The sequence below is a fragment of the Pleurodeles waltl genome, chromosome 6 (genome assembly GCF_031143425.1).
Source record: "Pleurodeles waltl isolate 20211129_DDA chromosome 6, aPleWal1.hap1.20221129, whole genome shotgun sequence".
NCBI lineage: Eukaryota > Metazoa > Chordata > Amphibia > Caudata > Salamandridae > Pleurodeles > Pleurodeles waltl.
The window spans coordinates 1,103,376,441-1,103,396,596 of NC_090445.1; the positions used below are offsets into that span (position 1 = coordinate 1,103,376,441).

A 20,156-nucleotide genomic window follows, 5' to 3' on the forward strand; every position below is an offset into this window, starting at 1 on the left:
ACAGATGGCGATTATTACTTGTTTTGTGTACATACAATGATCCAATTTTTAACAATATATGAGATAAGATCTGCCTCGTGAATTGTAAAAGTGAAGACGGCTTGTATTATGTGGCTCTGTAGGGCTCCCCTTCCAATAAAGCTTAGTCAATGAGGCATACATTTAAGAATGTTCATAATGTACTTTAAAAGTCTTTATGAATTAAAAAAACACACTCAACTCTAATCAAGTACCAGAGCACAATATGCACAATACTGATTATCTTATAATAATCGTATGTGTAAGGGCACATCTGCAACTAATTCTATTATCATGGGATACTTAACTCTTCACGGTCCCTGTCACAACAAATATTGGACATTGACCAGTCCCAAAAATAGTTGCTGCCTCCTGGGAAGGGTGAAATAGGCCTGATATTTAGCAGTTACTAAAGGAGCAGAAAAAAACAGATGGGGCATAGCATTTGTATTCCTAACATTCTCTTATGGGAACCCCAAAGGCTAACTGAGATCAAATGCCCTTGGGCTTAACAAAACCTCTCACTGACCTTGACAAATGTACGCTCCCCACCCAAAACAAAAGTGCTCAGGATGGGATGACTCTATGGGAGAGGAAGGAGAGTGGTGTTGAGACATCATGGCATAATCATGCATGTAAAAGAATACCATAATCTCAGTCATAAATCTGCTTCGTACAGATGCTTGATCAGAATCTAACCTGTTTATCTGATCAGTGGTCACTAAAAACCCTTATTGAATTGACAAGGACATACCTCTTTGTATTGAACTGTGTGTCATTAACACAGACACACTAGTTTCCACCACTGAAGGAATCATAATATACTTTTGGCACCCTCAGGTGACTAAGGAAACCTGTTTTTTCAGTCCTAGAGACAGACTGGTGTGTATTGTTACATTTGACCCAATTTCACATCATGTATGTCTTCAATCAAAGGCTCATCATTATTTTTTTGCACAGAGGGAGTCATCTGAATGTTAGTTATTTTTTCTATGAATATTCAACTTGTGTTTTTAATATCATCCCATGTTCCTTGCAACGCAACGCATCGCATCGCTAAACTTTCTTTTAATCCAGGGACTGTGAATGCTGCTTCTATGCTCCATGATAAACATTTTCTATTAACCCATGTACTGTTAAGCACAAGGGCTGGTGATTATATTGTTCACAAATTCACTATTATTGTTCATGTGTACTTTCTATTCCCTGGGAGTTAATTTGGCCAAATTGATGGGCTTTGTCAACTCAGAAAATCTGCGTATTATGCAGTGATCACAGAGATAATGTTCTCTGGTATTTTATGTACTTGTCTATTTGACACTTACCCTGTCTGACAGTAAGCAAATGTTTATTTAGTCCCTTCTTAAGGTTCTTTGCGATTGATGTGAACATGTTATTCCTGTAAAATCTATAGCTTTTTTGGGTATGTATCTATAAGGGTGTCACATGCTTTTTTCCTGATTTTGCATATGATTTTGTTAATTGGTTAGTTTGCTCAATATTTTCACTTGATTGCCAATTTTTGTTACATGTGTATTATAACGTCTGATCCACAAATACTGGCTGAACTGTAAGCTCTCACCTAAGACCCTCTAATGTTGACTGTCACCCTCAGGAATGAACTTCTGTTAATATACCGAAAACTCTGCTCATAGGGAAACACAGTCTGCATTTTTAAGTAGATACAGGAGAGTCATTTCCTTCCTAATCAAAGCGATGGAGGAGCAAAGGTGGGGCACATGCACATTCAGCAACCGCATAGATTGTCCTATATTAACCACAAAACCCTTTCCAGGTGATTACAATTTTATTGGTATAATACTTTAAGTATATGTTATTCACATAAGAGTTTGCGTTAGAGGGTTTGCTCTTTGTCTCCAGTCTACATACACATTTTCCTGGCTGAGTGCAAAGGCACCACCCATCTATGATCCATCCATTTGATGGGTAACCTCTTCCTTAATCCTAAAAACATTTTTGATGTGATAAAGCTCAGCACATTCAATTAAAAAATGCATTGGTATATTTTGGAATGTCAATCTGTTGATCAAAAAAGAATCTCAACCACATATAGTGTAGCCCTTCGCGGTTTGCACTATAAAGTCCCTGGCAAATCGAATTGATGAGGGTCTCGTTTTCTAAAACCACAGTTAGTCCTTTGCGATGTTCAAGACATCATTGGTGGTTCTGGGTTACATTTTGAGCACCTCAAGGAATAGGAAAGTTTTGCTGAACTGTGAGAGTGGTTCCAGTATCAACCCAAGTCCCGAGACTATTGCAGTGCTTGGAGGCAGCAGTCTATTTTTATTAATCTTTGGTGAACTATAAAAGTAGAGGGTGAAAATACTCTCTAATCTGAGGAAGAAAGCCTCTTGTTTCACTATCTAGCCTGCCAACTTACTTTCCTTTATTAGTGACCCAATCTGCATCTTAATATCCTCTGGGACATCAGAACTCAGCCTTTTTACAGCTTTTATTGTTCGCCAATAGACAAACGCATTCTTGATGTTTAACACCCTTATTCGGTTCTACAGTTACACCAACTTTGTCAGATAGTTTAATCACTATGTAGTATCTTTTCATTAGAAAATCAAAGGCTCCTCATTCTACTTTTGAGGAACTATTTAAAGTGCCTGTTGTGGAACGCACAAGATTTTGCCGATCTTTCAGAACTGCCTTTTTTGAAAGTGCAGACTTTTGGTAGCAATGGGTGAGAAGTGAAGTATTTTCTCTATCAGTTTCCTGGGCATCAAAGAAATATGTTAGTCTGCTTCTGTAATTTTGTTTCTAATCTGAGGTTTCGTGTTTCTATGTGAGTATAAAACCCAGGACCCTATTGAGAACTCAAATCTCAAAGTCTTAAGCAATGTCTCTGTGAGATTACCATCTAGACTTTAATGGTTTGGATTATGATTCCCATATAGCCTCTCTTCCTTTATTCTTCATTATACATAGTGAGCTCTGTGCCCATTGCTCTTGTCATTGTTTTTGATTGCTTTTTCTTACAAACCCTCTGCACCTGCCTCAAAAGGTCGCCAACATTTTTCTTATTATTACGTTCTTGGCCCTCCTTAACTATTTTATTCACCTGAATTAAGGTTGAGTTACAATAAATGGTTTCCATGTATATCCTTTATTTTTGTTAGGTTTGATACACTGGTTTTCTTCAGTGACCAAATTAATAAATGGGTGTTTGGCCTGATGTGTAAATTTGTGAACAAGCTTCATTAGATTGGTTAGCATTGAAAATCTGAGAAATGTCTTTTTAATGTGATAAATCAGTACTGAATTTCTCCATTCTATTCCTGTATAATGTCATCTGCATAAAAGTCTTTACGTTTGATTCTCTGGCTGGTAGTTCAACATGTGTGGCATCTAAAATGTGTTTTTGGATTGATAAAAAAACTAAACAATTTGTTAAGCACTTCCAAATATCACCAATCCTTTTGAAAATGACAGAATTCAGAACGATTATTGGTGCATTGGTGGCAATAATGCCAATATGAGCTACTTTTGCGCTTATGTGTTTAGTCATCGTTGCCCATGGCGGGCTGTCTTTTTTTTACTCTTTTTAAAAATGGATAAGGTTTCCACTCATTCATACAACCGAGTGCTGGAGAGATGATTGTATAGCTAAGATGTTGAGCTAGGACTCAGTTATCAACTACAATTCTTCACTGCTGGCCAAGTGTTTTTCTTCTGTCATGTTGTGTTTTTAGGTAGGGAGCATGGCCCTACAGTTTAAATGTTTCTGCGCACCAGTAGGAGATCCCCTTTGCTAACTGACTACACAGACCTTTTATCACTAAAATGAAGTAGCCCTCCTTATCAAAACTAAAGCTGCCCTCAGGATATCCCTCTTAGAAATTGAAATTTTTGATTGCCTGGAGATGGACTTTTTGTGTTCTGGTAACATATTCAGATGCATGAAACTATTCATTTTTCAGTAGCATGCTTGGACACAAGAATGGCTGTGCTGGGAGTTGCCTACAACACAAAAAGTTATTATGAAAAGTCATATGTTTTAGTAACATCCAATAAAACCGAATAGTAAATGTCTGGTGAATAGAGAGAGTGTTTAAGGCCATAATTCAAACTAGACAGACAATGGAGAGTATGATCTATGTGGAAGTCAGAAATAAATTTGGAAAGGAAATAAAGGCAACATTGAAGAAGAGGTTTGGGTCTTCATTTGAGTCTGGGAGACACAGAACTGGACCAAAACATGGCAGAGCACCCTAATCAGCAAACCCTTGGTGCCTCTCCTGTACTTGGAGTCGAGAGATTGCTGTGTTTCCCACAGCAGAAGCTTTGCAGGCTGTGCTAGCAATAACCAATGACCAGTAGCCTGACTGAAATTAGTCTGTAAGCCAAAGTACCGCAAACCAAGAACTCTATTTAGGAATATTAATCTAATGTAAATGTTTCCTGTATGGCTCCTCTATGGAACTCTAGTGGTTCTGGACAGGAAAGCATATAAATGATCCCCACATCCTGGGAGAAAACCTCTAGAGGTTTCACTTGCTTTAAAGTGGGCACCAGGCATACATATTGGACCCTTAGTCCCAGCTCTTTACTACACATCTGGACCTGTGAGGAAACTCAGAAGAAGGAACGTTGCTACCCTGCTGCCTGAGAGAAGGACTGGATCTGCTTCATGAACCCAGGGCCACCAGAGTGACTCCAAGGGCTAATTGGCTAACCTCCTGACCAGTTCCTCAGGGACAGAAGATCACAACCATCTTGATCCAGCACCTACACTCTGGATGCTGTGAGTCCTACACTACAAAGTGGTGACACCCCAATATTGGACCTGTGGAACTGGGCCTGAAGGTGCTGTGCCAGCCCAACTGTGGTCCTAGCAGAACCAATGTAATGGAGCCACACTGCATTGTATCACTGAGCAGAAATTCCACATTATAGCCACTGCATGGTGCATCGCCTCTCCAGACTCCACATCAGGACCAATGCATGGTTTGTCTCCAGTGTAGGACTTTCAACCGCTGCTTGCAGCCCTCCAGGAACCAGCACTGCATGACGCATCCAAATGCAGGCCTTCGCATCGCAACCCTCTCATCCACAGCATCCTCAACGACAATGCATGACTCTGCTTCACAAGCCCTGCAGCTTCTTCAGAACCAATCGCTGCATGGTGCCTCTCGCCTCAGGACTTGGAATTACAAGCCCCTCTTCAATGGCATCCTCAATGACACAGGACCTCGCATTGCAGCTTCGCAGCTCCTAGGAATCACTGCTGCACGATGCATGCTTATCCCAGAAATCCGCAGCGCAAGGTGCTTTTTATCAGCAGGCCCAACTGGGTCCCTGGTCCATGCTCAATCACGGTTGATTGGAACTTGTGACTTTGTCCCGGTCAAGAGCAACCAGAAAACCACATTTGGCGATTTTTGCTTTTTCACACTATTTTCCTCTTAAATCTTTAAAATTGCATAACTCCTGTTCTACTGTTTGGATTTTTGTTCTTTTGGTGTTAAATTATTTATTACATTTTACGGTACTGTTCTAAATTGGTGTGGGATTTTCTTCTTGTATTGTGTTTCACTTTATTACTGCTTGAAGTACTGCATAAATACTTCACACATTTCTCCTATGTAACTGCTGTTGTGCCTTGCTACCAGAGAGTCGAGCACAGATGGGGTTTGGGGTTTGTTTTTGGTTTCATCCTGACAACGATTGTGGTTGCTGCTTGGATAGGGTTTCACCCACCTTAACTGTAACCCAATTTCTTACACCCGCCAAACACTAATAAAGCCCCTTTGCCTTTTTGAAAGATTATATAAGGGTCTTAAATAAACATCTCACAAAGCTAAAGTGCTCAAAATACTAACTTTTAAGAAAGCTGTTTGAGATCTAACTTCTTCATGGTCTCAAAAATAGTGCATCGTGCTTTGCTTTATATGATGCAAACAACATTCACTTCACATGCAGAATCGTGTGTTGCCAAAGAAGGAAAAATGTGATAAAGAATGAAAAAATAACTTTGAGACTAATGCAGCTGTAAGCAGAAATAATTAAAAATACTTCTATTAAAGAAGGAGGAAACTGAAGGCTAAACTTATTAAAATGTTTGCCTCTATGGTGTTTGAAGTTTGGGAAGCATTAGTGGCCCAGGGCTACTAATATCATGTCTGTGATCTCACTTACCATAGTCTGCCAGTTGATTTAAAAAAACATGAGATCCACACAACAGCATAATTGTTCAGGTATCCCTCATGAGCGAGAAGAAAACAGACTGAGATGGTGCAGAGTATTTACAGAACTCTAAGACTAGATGTGGTACTGCCCCATCTCCAAGGCATCTTTCAATTTCAACGAAAAGAGAGTAAATTGTTCAATATTTGATTTTTTTATATTACTGCAAAACTAAGGTTTAAAAATGTTATGGAATCCTACTGAACCAAAAGTGATAAACATATGAGTTATAAAGATCCCAAAAATATTCAGGGAGAAAAAGCTTGCAGTGTGAATGCCATGGGAGCTTGAGAGAGAGCATGTGTTGTTAACTTTAAAATTGGGGGAAAGGATGTCTGGCTGGTACCAGGGATGTTATGAGCAGGACTCGGGAGATGGAGGGCCTCCTCAGGACCTACTCTGACCACACTAGTTCTCACAGTTATCAATCTACCATGCCCTAGCCACCTTTGGCATTTGCAGCCATCCACCATATTAGATTCAGCATTCAGGAAAGAGAAAATGCACAACATTAGACAATACTTTGAAATGAATCAAGGATCGGTCTTTATGGCAAACCTTTTGTGGCTCGAGGCGAATTCATATCAAAAGAGAATGCACTCAATCTGAACAAGATTAGCCAACCCAGAAAAGAAAAACAACAGCTAGAGTCTGTGAACACCCACCCAAAATAATGCTCCTTTGGTCCATGTATGCATCTACGACACCATAACACAAATCAAAGAAGTGGCTAAGACAGAGGTTTAATTTTTGGGAAAATACGCTTCAGCCCATAGATATGGGGAAGGGACATACCTGGCAGACACTGGCAAGCTATATTATTTCTATTTGAGCTTCATCATATATCCTGCAGATAACATGGGAAGAAGATGGTGTTGGTCATCAACCCTCCAACATTAGATGTTTTCATAAAATATCTACACTGACTTGCACACCTTGTGTTCACAGAGGATACCTCCCATATACATGGAGTATCTCAAAAGTGCTACTCTTGCATGGCTTGAGTTCACTGAGAGATAGCCTCTGTGCACCCATGAAGAAATAAAGGTAGTGATAGAAAGTATCAAGAATTCTAGTGCTCTAGGAGGAGGCAGCCTGCTGATTGAGTTTTATAAGGAGTACGCTGGTGAGTTACCCCCTGATTTTGCAGGGATTATTTGCAAACCTGTTTGAATGGGGCTGCCTCATTCCCACCATGAGGGAAGCCATCGTCATCTTTGCCTTTATTAACATGGACAGCATTATCTAACCTAAAGTTGTTCCTAATCAACTGTTGCCCCTGATGCCAGGATGGTGTTACCAGATCAGTTGGGTTTCGTTCTTGGAGAAGTACTGTGAACAACTTGACCCAAAAGCTGAGGCAGTAGCATTTGTTTACATACTACTAAAGCCTTCAACTCTATAGAATGGTCTTACATGTTTGCAGTGCTCAAAAGAATGGGGTTGGGTAATGCTCTGGTGAACTGAATTACATTCCTCTACACCTCAACCTCCATCAAAGTGAGTGTTAATATTCTTAAATCTGCCCCTTGTAGAAATAGACAGGGCTACATGTGAGTGTTATCCCCTGTCCCTATTTCTATTTGATCGGCAGTGGAACCTCTGGGTAACGACCTTTGGGAATTTCTTCATACTCACACAAAACAGGCAGGCAGAAGACTTTACTATTAATGTATGTGGATGACATACTCCTGCTGGTTAAGGATCATAGGAACAACCTTAACCCGATTGTTTGAGAGATAATTCGTTTTGGTTGATGGTCTGGCCTCTCCATAAACTGATCAAAATCCCAGTTATGAAGTCACTTCCCTTCCTTCTTTGGAATATCCAATTAGGTGGGACACAGATCCTCTCAGATCACACAGACTGGGAGACCATTTTAAGGACAAATTATGGAACATGAATGATCTTCCTCGCTGCTATGGTGGATAGATAGCTAAAACCACCTTTGTCAGTGGCTGGAAAGGTGGTGCTGATAAAGATGGTCATATTGATGTAACTTTTATAGCTATTTCAAAACATATCTATCAAGATCACTAAAGTATTTTTCATGCTGCTTAACTGCCTTCTAATTAAGCTTACTAGGTCAAACACACAACTGATTATCAGCTGGCCAAAGATGTTACTTCTATATGAGAAAGGGAGATTTGCAGCCCCTGTAATACAGATAGCCCAGGTCCACAACATCTGTGATTCCCATATCTACATATCGAGGCCAGCAACAACCCCATTCTCCCTTTAAGGATATAAAGATGTAATTTATGTTCCTTACCATTTGACCGGCTAACGATGTTGATATAGTGAATTTTACTAGATGTATATTGGCTAGATAGTACAGGCCACATACACTCTCCCCACTTTCCTCTGCTTAATAACTTAAGCATAGGGAGGGCCTGTGAAATCGGCACAATTACTATGTCAAGATAAGTCATTCATATAGATTGGAAACTTATTGCCTGATAAAAACATTTTAAGATGCTCACACTTTCAGCATGGGTACAACAACTGGCCGCCAGTATTAATGTAGAACAGGATCTGTAGTGTGCCTAGCGAGCTATATCCAAGATGTAAGGGGAAGTCTGGGGAAAAGGACCTCCTTACCATGATCATCACATCCCCTCTTGACTTTTCTCTAGAAAATATAAATGTGCTATTCACATAAGTGTAGATTATACTGGTCTTAATAAAATATGGTCTTTCGACTTGGGTAGTTATCTTACTGAGCCATAGTGGGCTTAAAGTTGCCAACTAACAAAGAAAATGTCCTTTAACGGCAGGCATAACATTTCTATATGATAAATTATAACACCGTGCCTACCAAATTCCCCCAAATGGGATCCCTACGGCCTTGTCAGCTCATCAAATTGCTGGCGGATCTTCTCAACCGATGCTGGGATCTTGCTCCTGGAGTTGGAATGACCACAAGTACTTAAGATCTGGAAGCAGATATTTTAGGCTGCTCAAAAGCTGTTAGGGGAAAACAGTTGACTCCGCTTGCTTCTCTGTTGGGGTACGTTAAAGATGCAGGAAAGGGGAACATAAAAGCTCTTTTGCGTTGATTCTTGTGCTGGCTAGGCTCAAGTTTGCGATGTGAGCCAGGCGATCGTCGCCATCATTTAAAGATTGCCTCATGAATCTCACCGCTTGTCAGGAGATGCTGGAGATAAATGCCACTACACTTCTGTAATCCTCGTGACCTAGAGGCATCTGTGTCCCTTTACAGTCCTATGTCCTGGAGTGCTCTGAGACTATTTGATGACATGGTACACAACTGTGAGTTTTATGGTGACAATGTGCTTTTTAATTCCTTCTGCAATATATAATCCCACAGAAAGGGGATTAACAGTGCTCCGAGACTACTGTATGACATGTTGCACAACTTTTGGTCGTTAAAGTGATTTTGGGTGTCCTGATTTTTCTGCAATGCAAAACGTCATAGATTGGGGTGTGTTATTTGTAGGTTGTAGTTATATAAAAACAGATGGATCTACTTTCATGATTTTAAATACTGTGATTAGACTATCGTATACTCTGTCTTGTCTGAAAATGTTCAATAAATAAATAATAAAAAAACGTTGAAATTAAGGGTCCCTGTTAAATAAGTGACATGCACTCAAACTGCAGAAAGTGTGAGGCTGCAGATTACTCTTTTGTTGACAAAGAGCTGAATAAATATAACTTTTCATGTTATGAATAGTGAGTGTTGTAGTTGAGTGCTCTTTTTAGATAGCTTTCCACTCACTATTAACGTTGATGATAGGATTTCATCAGTGCCCTTGAGATACTGTACAAACCTTTAAGGTAGTCATCTGGAATAAATACATCATTTTAGAGAACTGCTATCTGTAGGCCACCATAGGAACGGAGCCTCACCCTGTCTCTGCGTCCCTCTATAGATCGTAAGCCATCTGTTCTGAGATCTAGATGACATCTGTCAGATTTCCTTGATGCCGGGCCCACTTTTCTTCAGATTCTAGGGCAGATCCTTCATGTGCCACCTGAGGGTGCTGACAAGAGGATCACTGAAAGAATATGGCAAACACAAATATCGTGTGGACACAGTATTGTGTCAAAAATATAGAGGACTAAAATATTGAGAAGGTATGTGCAAATGGGTAGGTATCGCTTTACTAGCCTTAACTCCACATCTATGTACCTTGAAGATATATTTATTGTCAAGATACATATATGTGTAGTTATATATAGTAAAACTTTACTTACCTATAAAAACTTACCTTCACAATATTTTCGTCCTCGCTACACAATGTTTTGTCCCATGATGTCTGTGTTCTCGATATTCTGTCTAAACAGCCTGACAAGGCAAATCCAGGAGACTAAGAGTCCAAGAATCCTCAGAGCTGCTCTCACCATGACCCAAGCCTGAGGCTTAAACACTGATATCATATCCCAATTAAACTGGACCTGAACTGCAATGTATCCACCTTAGCACCAATGAATGGAAAAAGACAGACAGGTACAATTTCAGCTTGTTGATAATGAACCCCAATGATGCCAGGTGGTCTGATGTTATCCTGAGGTGATCTACAAGTGATTGTGGTGAGTCCATCTGTGGACGACAGTCGTTGAGTTGGAGGAAGAATGGTATCCCTGACATCTGAATACTGGTAGCAACCACCACCCTCACTTCCTTGAACACCTAAGGGGCACTGGTTGGGCCAAAGCAGGGCACAGCAAACTGAAAATGTTCGTGGTGTACCCTGAAAGTCAGATAACGTCTGTGGGAGTGCAGGACAGATATATTTAAATATGTATCCAGCAGGTCCAAAGACAATATCCAGCAGCCCAGGTCTAGGGCACACAGGATCTTGGCCAGTGTGAGTATTTTGAATTTGTCCTTCCGTAGGAAGGCATTCAGAGGCTCATGGTCCAAAATAGGCCTTAGACACCTTTCCTTCTTGGGAACATATAACTAGCAAGAGTAACAAAACCCTCCACTTTCTGAGTCCTGTATCATCCCAACAGCACCCGGGAGAGCAACCTCTTGCAGTAGAACAAACAGGTACTCATTTGAAATTCACTCCGATGTGGAGGGAAAATTTGGTGGGGAAAAAATAAAAATGAAAGCATAGCCATGTTAAAAGATTTGTAAGATGAGTCTGTCAAATTTGATGGACTAACATCCTGACAGGAAATAATGAATTCTTCCCCTGAGTGGATGGGCATGAGCCACTAAGGGCAAACTAAAGTGGTTTGGTCACTGTTGTAGAAAAGGAAGAGGAATGGAAGAACTGATATCCTTACTGACCAGTGTGCTGCCTGCTATCTCCATTGGCCACAGACTTAAAGTGATGCTATATTGGTTGCACAGAATGTCTCCATTAATACATAATTCCTCTGAAATAGTTTCTGAACTTTTAGAATTGGGGTGGAAATGGTTTGGCGGGGATCAAGCAATGCACTGTAACTCTTCTTTCCTTAAAGCACTCCAAGGCAGGGTCACCATTCTCATCAAAAGTTCATGACCCATCAAAGGGCATATCCACAAGGGAGGCCTGTACATCATTAGAATATCCTGCGAAACACATTGAAACATGTTGACTAACTACAACGCTAGTGCCGACTGCTCTTGCTAAGCAATCTGTAGTACACAGACCTTCAGGGATAACATGTTTGAATGTGTTCTGTCCATAATAAATTGTGTGGGCCAAAAAGGCCCTAAGATCTTCCAGGATTGCTGGCAAGATCTCACTGGCTAGGTCCTACATGGCATGTGTGTAGTGTCCCCCTAACCAAACTGCTTCTACTCACTGCAATGTTATACTGACAGAGGAAAACATACACTTGCCAAAGCCTCAAAAACCTTGGAATCCCTATCTTGAGGAGTGGTTTGAGATGAGTTGAGATTCACTGGTTTATACTTGCGCAACCCGGCTCTTTGAAGTAAGATGTTTGTATATAAAACCAGGGTCAACAGGAGCCTGTCTGCAATACCTAGCTTCCTGCTTATTCACAGGTGGATAGGAAAAGGACTTTGACCAAGTGGCCATCAAGGTATCGGACAGGATCTCATTAAAAGGGAGCAAGGGCATCTCTGTCAGGGCATTCATATTAGTCCTAACTAGAGACAGCAGTATAACCACACCTGCAAATGAGGCCCCTTCTTCCACACGTGGTTCACCTGGCGAATTAAGCCCTACTTCAGGAGAGATGCCAAGCTCATTGCAAATCCATGTACAAGGCATCAACTGTGCAGTGATTTAGGAGAAAGACATCCCCATCACTATCATCATCATTCACATCTTGGAGCATGCCTTATTTTTGCAATGGGGTTAAGTTAAGTTAAGGTCAAAAATGGAATGGAGACTCTGCTGGTGTGTATAACGAGGCAAAAAACACAGGGTAAGAATTAGGGAGCATGAAAACTGGGTGAGCTTTTTCATTTCGTACTGTGACACTGGTCTATATCAAGGTGAAAACACTTCAGAGTCTGGCATTGATATCTGGTATTGGATCATTTTCTAGCACCAGTGGCATCTGTACTGCAGTCAATGTGAAAATGACTGACATGGGTCCCAGTGCCAGAGTGGAAGTCTGTACCGGTGTTAGTCCCAAGGAGGAAGATAGCACTGAGAACAGCCCTGCAGGTAGTAACCGAACTGGGGTTCCTACCAGTTCTTTGAAGCATGAAGGTGCACAACAGGGAAATGGAAGAACACCAAAAGTTTGCATTATGGCCTCCTAATAAATCTAGTTCTTCTGTGGTGGTGATAATGGCCAGGGAAACTTGGAGTGCAAAGGAATTAGCTGAGGAAATTAGCTACGTAACCGGAGCCTTTAAAGGTGTATGATGGGCATCGTTATGCCCTTGCACCCACTGTTTAGCTTCAGAGTGTTGACATGGGGTCGAGGCTCATTTTGCTTCCAATGTTTGCCCTTGGAATTCAATTTCAACGTACTAGAGAACTTAGAGTGTGAAGTTGGCCACTCGTGGAAGCAGCCTCAGGATAGGGACCGATTCCAAGCTAGCAACTTGAAATGGGACCTGTGCAAAGGCTGCAACTTCTTCCTATGTTTGGTTACATATATCTCCGCCTCCTGTCCTGGATCACCTTAGAGTGTATGAGGGAACATTTATCGCACTACTTCAAGTTTTTGTCCTAACATAGATGCTAGAGATACAACTCATGTGGATATATGACTGACATCTGTTTTCTGCAGTCGCAGCATGATTTTTCACCTGTTGTTTGGGAGTTGTTAGAAATGGGGTTTTTGGTTGGCAGTCAGGTTACCCCCTGTCCAAGCAAAAGCCCTCACTCTAGTCAGGGTAAGTCACACACAATCCAAGATTATCCTGTGCCCACCCTCTGGTAGCTTGGCACGAGCAGTCAGGCTTAACTTAGAAGGCAATGTGTAAAGTATTTGTGCAATAAATCATACAATACCACCATATAGCACCACAAAAATACACTACACAGAGTTTAGAAAAATATATAATATTTATCAGGATAATTGTAGGTCAAAAAGAATAAAGTTGCAATGGAAAATTGTAGAAATATCACGGAAAAGTGATATAAAGTGTCTTAAGTCTTTAGAATATAAACAAAGTCTCTTTCAAGCACAAGTACCTGGTTGGGAGTGGAAAAATCTCCTCAGAGGGCCACAAGAGAAGAGGTGCGTGGAAAAAGGGTGTGTGCGTCGATTTCTCCCCAGCACACACGGACTTGCGTCGTTATTTTCCACGCGGGGAAGTCGGGCGTCGTTTTCCGGCGCGCGGACAGTCTCTTTCTGTGGATCGCGGGGATTACCAGATGTCCCGGGTCTGTGCGTGGATTTTCCTGCTTGTTCTCCGGCTGCGCGTCGGTCTGCGGGGCTGCGCGTCGAAATTACGATCTCACGGCAGGCGTCGCGTCGATTTCTCCTCTAGACTTCGATCTGCGGGGCTGCGCGTTGAAATTACGATCTCACGGCAGGCGTCGCGTCGATTTCTCCTCTAGATGTCGGGCGGCGTTGTCCTTGCGATGCCGTGCGTCGGATTTTCGATCATCCCAAGAGCGTTGCGTCGATCAGCGTCTGAGTGCGGCGTTTTTCTTGCTGCGAAACAAGCTGTGCATCGAAATTTTCGGCGCACGGACCGTCCAAGTAAAAGAGAGAAGTCTTTTTGGTCCTGAGACTTCAAGGAACAGGAGGCAAGCTCTATCCAAGCCCTTGGAGAGCACTTTCACAGCCAGACAAGAGTTCAGCAAGGCAGCAGGGCAACAGCAAGGCAGCAGTCCTATGTAGAAAGCAGACAGGTGAGTCCTTTGAGCAGCCAGGCAGTTCTTCTTGGCAGGATGTAGTTTCTGGTTCAGGTTTCTTCTCCAGCAAGTGTCTGATGAGGTAGGGCAGAGGCCCTGTTTTATACCCAAATGTGCCTTTGAAGTGGGGGAGACTTCAAAGAGTGGCTAAGAAGTGCACCAGGTCCCCTTTCAGTTCAATCCTGTCTGCCAGGGTCCCAGTAGGGGGTGTGGCAGTCCTTTGTGTGAGGGCAGGCCCTCCACCCTCCCAGCCCAGGAAGACCCATTCAAAATGCAGATGTATGCAAGTGAGGCTGAGTACCCTGTGTTTGGGGTGTGTCTGTGTGAATGCACAAGGGGCTGTCAACCAAGCCCAGCCAGACATGGATTGTAAGGCACAGAAGGATTTAAGTGCAAAGAAATGCTCACTTTCTAAAAGTGGCATTTCTAGAATAGTAATATTAAATCCGACTTCACCAGTCAGTAGGATTTTGTATCACCATTCTGGCCATACTAAATATGACCTTCCTGCTCCTTTCAGATCAGCAGCTGCCACTTCAACAGTGTATGAGGGCAGCCCCAATGTTAGCCTATGAAGGGAGCAGGCCTCACAGTAGTGTGAAAACGAATTTAGGAGTTTTACACTACCAGGACATATAACTACACAGGTACATGTCCTGCCTCTTACCTACACAGCACCCTGCCTTAGGGGTTACCTAGGGCACACATTAAGGGTGACTTATATGTAGAAAAAGGGGAGTTCTAGGCTTGGCAAGAACTTTTAAATGCCAAGTCAATGTGGCAGTGAAACTGCACACACAGGCCTCGCAATGGCAGGCCTGAGACAAGAAAAAGGGACTACTTAAGTGGGTGGCACAACCAGTGCTGCTGGCCCACTAGTAGCATTTAATTTACCAGCCCTATGCACATAAAGTGCACCTTACTAGGGACTTATAAGTAAATTAATAGTCCAATCAGGTATGATTCCAGGTTACCATGTTTTAGGGGAGAGAGCAGATGCACTTTAGCCCTGGTTAGCAGGGGTAAAGTGCGCAGAGTCTATAAACCAGCAAAAACAGTGTCCAAAAAGTGGAGGGAGGCAGGCAAAAAGTTAGGGGTGACTACCCTAAGGCTGTCAGGTCTAACAGGAGTGAACACCTTTTCCTATCACACTGGAATTAAGTTTAAAGTTGTCGTAAAACTAGCAAGTTTGAGTGCGGAACTCTGGATCCGTATAAGAAGGGGCAGAAAGAAAGGAATTGATGTCAGTGCACATGGCTGGTGCCTATATGTAGCTCCCCTTTGCCATTTCCGAGGAGAATGGAACCAATGCAGAGCCAAAAGGGGCTACCTCCAGGCGCTCAGAAGCAATGCTGAAGATTTCTCTGGATCTAGTCTTTCAAAGTGAGGAAACTGTGATTAGAAGTATCCATCAGAAGCAATATATCACAAACAATGGTGGTGTATCTAGTACACAAGTTTAAGAGGGACTGTGGGATTAGAAAGCAGAGGACATTTCAGGACCATATTGAATATTAGGAGATCGTCCAAAGTATGTTTTATCTGAGGCTAACCTGATCTTTACAAACCCATTAACGAGTCAGAAAAAGAACAGAAATGCCTACAGGCAGCCGTTAAGTCACTGGAACATCAGGGCATTAAGTTTCCTTCTCAAAGAAAGGGAGTGATCAAATAGAACACTTGAAGGAGGCAATTCTCATTAGCAAACAAATCCACCAGTGGGCACCTCAACACCTGCACATTGGCAAAAAAAAGAAGAGGATGCAAATGGGAATGGACAGAAGAAGGTGAAAATTTAGAGAAATTCAGCACAGCTGATCTGCAGGTACGTTCTTATATGTATGTATGTGGTATTTATACATCACAAATCTAGCAAAATACAGCAACGTGATCCCCAAATGATAAACACCTAGCAAGTCCTGCCCTGTTCACAAGTAATAATCTGGGAAACTTTGTTCACTGAAGGACATAGAGTCCCTTATGCAGGTTCACCTGGCAGCTCTTTGCCACCTAATTCCAGACTGGCACAAGAAGCCCACATGAGCCAACTGTCTTCCTGGAGCTCATAAAGCTTGGCAACTGTAAGAGTCATTGTGAACACCTGGGAAACAGATGCCCGGTGACCACAGTGAACATGAAGTGCCCAGACCTCAACGAAAATATCAGGCAATTGTAAAGTCATTAACATGAAAGTGCATGCAGGACGTAGGAAGCACAGTTAGCTGAACAGTCTGAGAGGCTACTGTAGTAGAAAGAGAATGAAAAAGTATCCTGTGGATATTCCACTCGCAGGGCATTTCAGATGGCCACTTTCTATAATAAGGTCTAAATACCTGCATCCTTCGTTGCCTGCATAGAAATGAAATCTGGCAAAACAATGGAAGGAAGGACTGTGCAGTTGATGATGCAGCCTCTCAAATGCCTGCACAACCACAGCATGGGAAGGTGGAGCACCAGTGTGGTCTGCGAAACGGTGCAGCCGGCCGCATACCTGACAGTCTGGCAGCTGGAGGCCGGTAAGGGCATGGTGCCAATGGGCATCGTTTGTCAGAGAAAGAAAAGCCCAACCATAAATATTTCCATGTAAACGACTGTAAAGGTGCAGGAGGAGTAGCTCTCTGAGAAAAAGAACAGTCCTGTCTCCTGCCACACAGGGCTTTGCAAATGGTGGAAGGTGCTATACAAATGTATTCACCACAACAAACTCCCTAGTTATCTTAACCAGGTAATCCAGACGGCCATCAAGAAATTGACAACTAAGAAACAGAAAGATTTTTTGTGTGACATCTATTTCATATGGGCAAAATTTAGATGTAGACCTGGGTCCTGCGACAGAACAAGAAGCTGTGAAAGGGGGCATAAAGTGCCAAAAGAAACACAACAACTGAGCCATATTAAACAAGAGAAGCAACACTTTGTTTCCCTCCTGGAAAATCTCAAACCGAGTCTGAAACTCTTTCACTAATGTTTGCATATCATACAGTACTTATAACGGAGCACGTAGAGTAAATTTTATCACTGCAAAGACACATTTGACCATGCCCTCTACCTCCTTTTAGATCAAATCAGACAGACTGGCATCTTCAGGAGTCCCAGAGGATTTATGAACCATATCAGCATTAGGGAATCCATCTTAGAGTTTGGAGGAACTTGCAAGCAAACCTTTCAAATCAGTACATTTTACAAAAATATGGCAAAGTGAGGATTAGGCAATATCAGTGTAGTAGGTTAACTCTTGCTCAAAGCAAGACTGCTGGTTTAAGGATGACAGCACTTTTGTTTGTAGGCCAATCCTACAACAAATCGCAACTGTCGTCCCAACCCTCCCAGCACACAAGCAGTACCTCACCAAAAACCCAAACAGTAAAAGGTGATTTGTGGCAGCCTTTACGCATTGACTCAAGAGTGTGACATCTCAGGTAGATTACCACTTTCTCACATGAACAACATGTCTCAATCAAACACAGCAATGAAGGAGATGCAGTAAAGTTACAATAGGTTTTTATTATCAAGACCGCAATCTACGATAAGTTGCATGGGCTGCAATGATTAGGATAATGAATAAAGAGAGGAACATAATGGTAAAATCAAGAGTCATGAAAAGAAAGACCCCCCACCATCTTGAATAACATAAGATGTGAAATATATGTGAAATAGACCCCAATACTCTAGCATGATGAGCCTTATCTCTAACCTAAAGAGAGCTAGGTGTGTTAAATCTAATCTACCATACCATGTCCATGAGAAGAGGCCCCCAACCCTCGTTACCTTGGAATGAGGTCTCTAGATCAGACTCTGAGGTGTCATGAAGACTGAATCAGCATCAAGGCGACGTGTAGCATAGATAGTGTTAATGGCATCTAGTAGGAATTCCTTTAATTATCTTGTCTGTGTGAGATCTGGTAGGACCCCTGATGCAGGTATGTTCCCAAACAATAGATAAGAAGGCATGCGTGGAGCAGCAATTATATAAACCATTCCCTGAAAAGGTACATTATGTTACTGGCACACGAAAGTGGGAAAGTACATAATGTGCCAACCTACATATCTCACTTATCGTTGACACTGATAGTGAGGCCTTTACAGAATGGCACTGATAACGTGAACTAAAACATCTTCCTAACTATAAACATGGCAGCCATCTTGGAAGAATTAATTAAATAAATGTGCTAAAACAGAGCAAGCTAAGTAAGTTAAAAGTCACTAGGTGACGAGGACACAGGTCTGCAAGCCAGATTTCTAAGCTAACTCCTGATTCCCATTAAAACTAAATAGGATCCACTACATTGGCTGACCCCTGAATAGAATCTTGTGAGCAGCATCATGCAAAGAGAGATCCTCAACCCTGCAGGCTAATACTGGCCAAACAAGTCAGCTTCCTGAGGGTATCCACAAGAAAACTAGCTCCAGGTTGTCCCAGAAATACTGTACACCTTATTCTTGTGTGATTTCTGAATAAGGGAAATAAGGAGAGCTCCGCTGTCCTACTTTACACTTTCAAAATCGTCTTAAACCATATGCAGACAGTCAGGTTCTGGCTGTACCCGTAGGAAAAGATGACAGGCTAATTGCTGATCTCCACATCCACAAGATCGTCCATCACAGGCTCAAGTTTGCTGCATACAAGAAATGTTCTATCATATATTTAGAACATTGCAAAAGAACAAAATATTGCTGCATTCCTTTCCAGCTTTGCGGTGTTCCCACAGACATCACAAAGATGGTCAAATCTCATCTGGCAAGACGCCACTCTGCTGCAAAGTCAGACAAGCTTGGAATGCATGACCTCATATCATTCCTCATGCCCACTGTCAGGTCACCAGACAAGGGAAATTAGAAAATACCCTGAAAACTTCAAACTTGAAGAAAGTTGAGAACAAGCAGGAGGAGGACAACACACGCATAGAAATGGCAAATTCTTCCAGCGATAGTCAGATCAGTTGTGAGGCACCAGTCATGTTAGGACCAACCCTAGTAGTAGTAGGGTCACTTTCAAGATGGGAGAAATAGTATACAGAACTACCATACGCAGAACCAAGCTGTTTAGCAACAGCGGTTGTTATGACTACTTCGCTTTAATCTCAGTTTGCACTCTGCCTACTTGTCCACTCACCTTTTTAATATTTTTTTTCCTTCTTGGTTCCTTTCACCTTATGTTTCCTATGCCTTGCTGGTAGCCATTGTTTGTTAGTTTTGTTTACTTTTTGCCAGCCTTCCTCATTAGTTCTGCAGTGTCATACCCTCATGCTTCAGTTAATGAGTGTGACTTTATGAATGCTTGAGAGCTACCAAAAGTGTGCATGTACAGTGCAATGGGTAGGTCCAGACCCTATTCCCGTGGTACCTATTGTCTTAGACCTTTGATGTGTTTCTCTTCACTGGACACTGGACCACAATCTGTAGTCTGGGTTTTTCATCAACAAACCTGCAGGAGCGGTTGCCTCTCACTCCCTCTCCATACCTATATTCCCCTTACACACGGGTTCCCTTTCCACACTTTGATATAACTCGAGAAGGTGGACAGATCTGTGAGGGGAGACGGAGGGACCAACTTCCACATCCTCAACATATGAGCTACGGTCAAAAGACCCTCTTGTTTAGCAAATGATTGGCATGGCAAGAGATAGCAATTAGCTTAAGGAGGGTCAGTTCCCGAGATTGGCACAACCC

At 42.1% G+C, this 20,156-nt stretch overlaps 1 protein-coding gene across 2 annotated transcripts in view; it reads right to left on the reverse strand.

Annotated features, from left to right (window-relative positions):
* PER3 (period circadian regulator 3) overlaps window positions 1–20,156 on the reverse strand; it is a 476,770-nt gene that overhangs the window by 52,029 nt on the left and 404,585 nt on the right. The gene's annotated exons all lie outside the window — the stretch shown is intronic.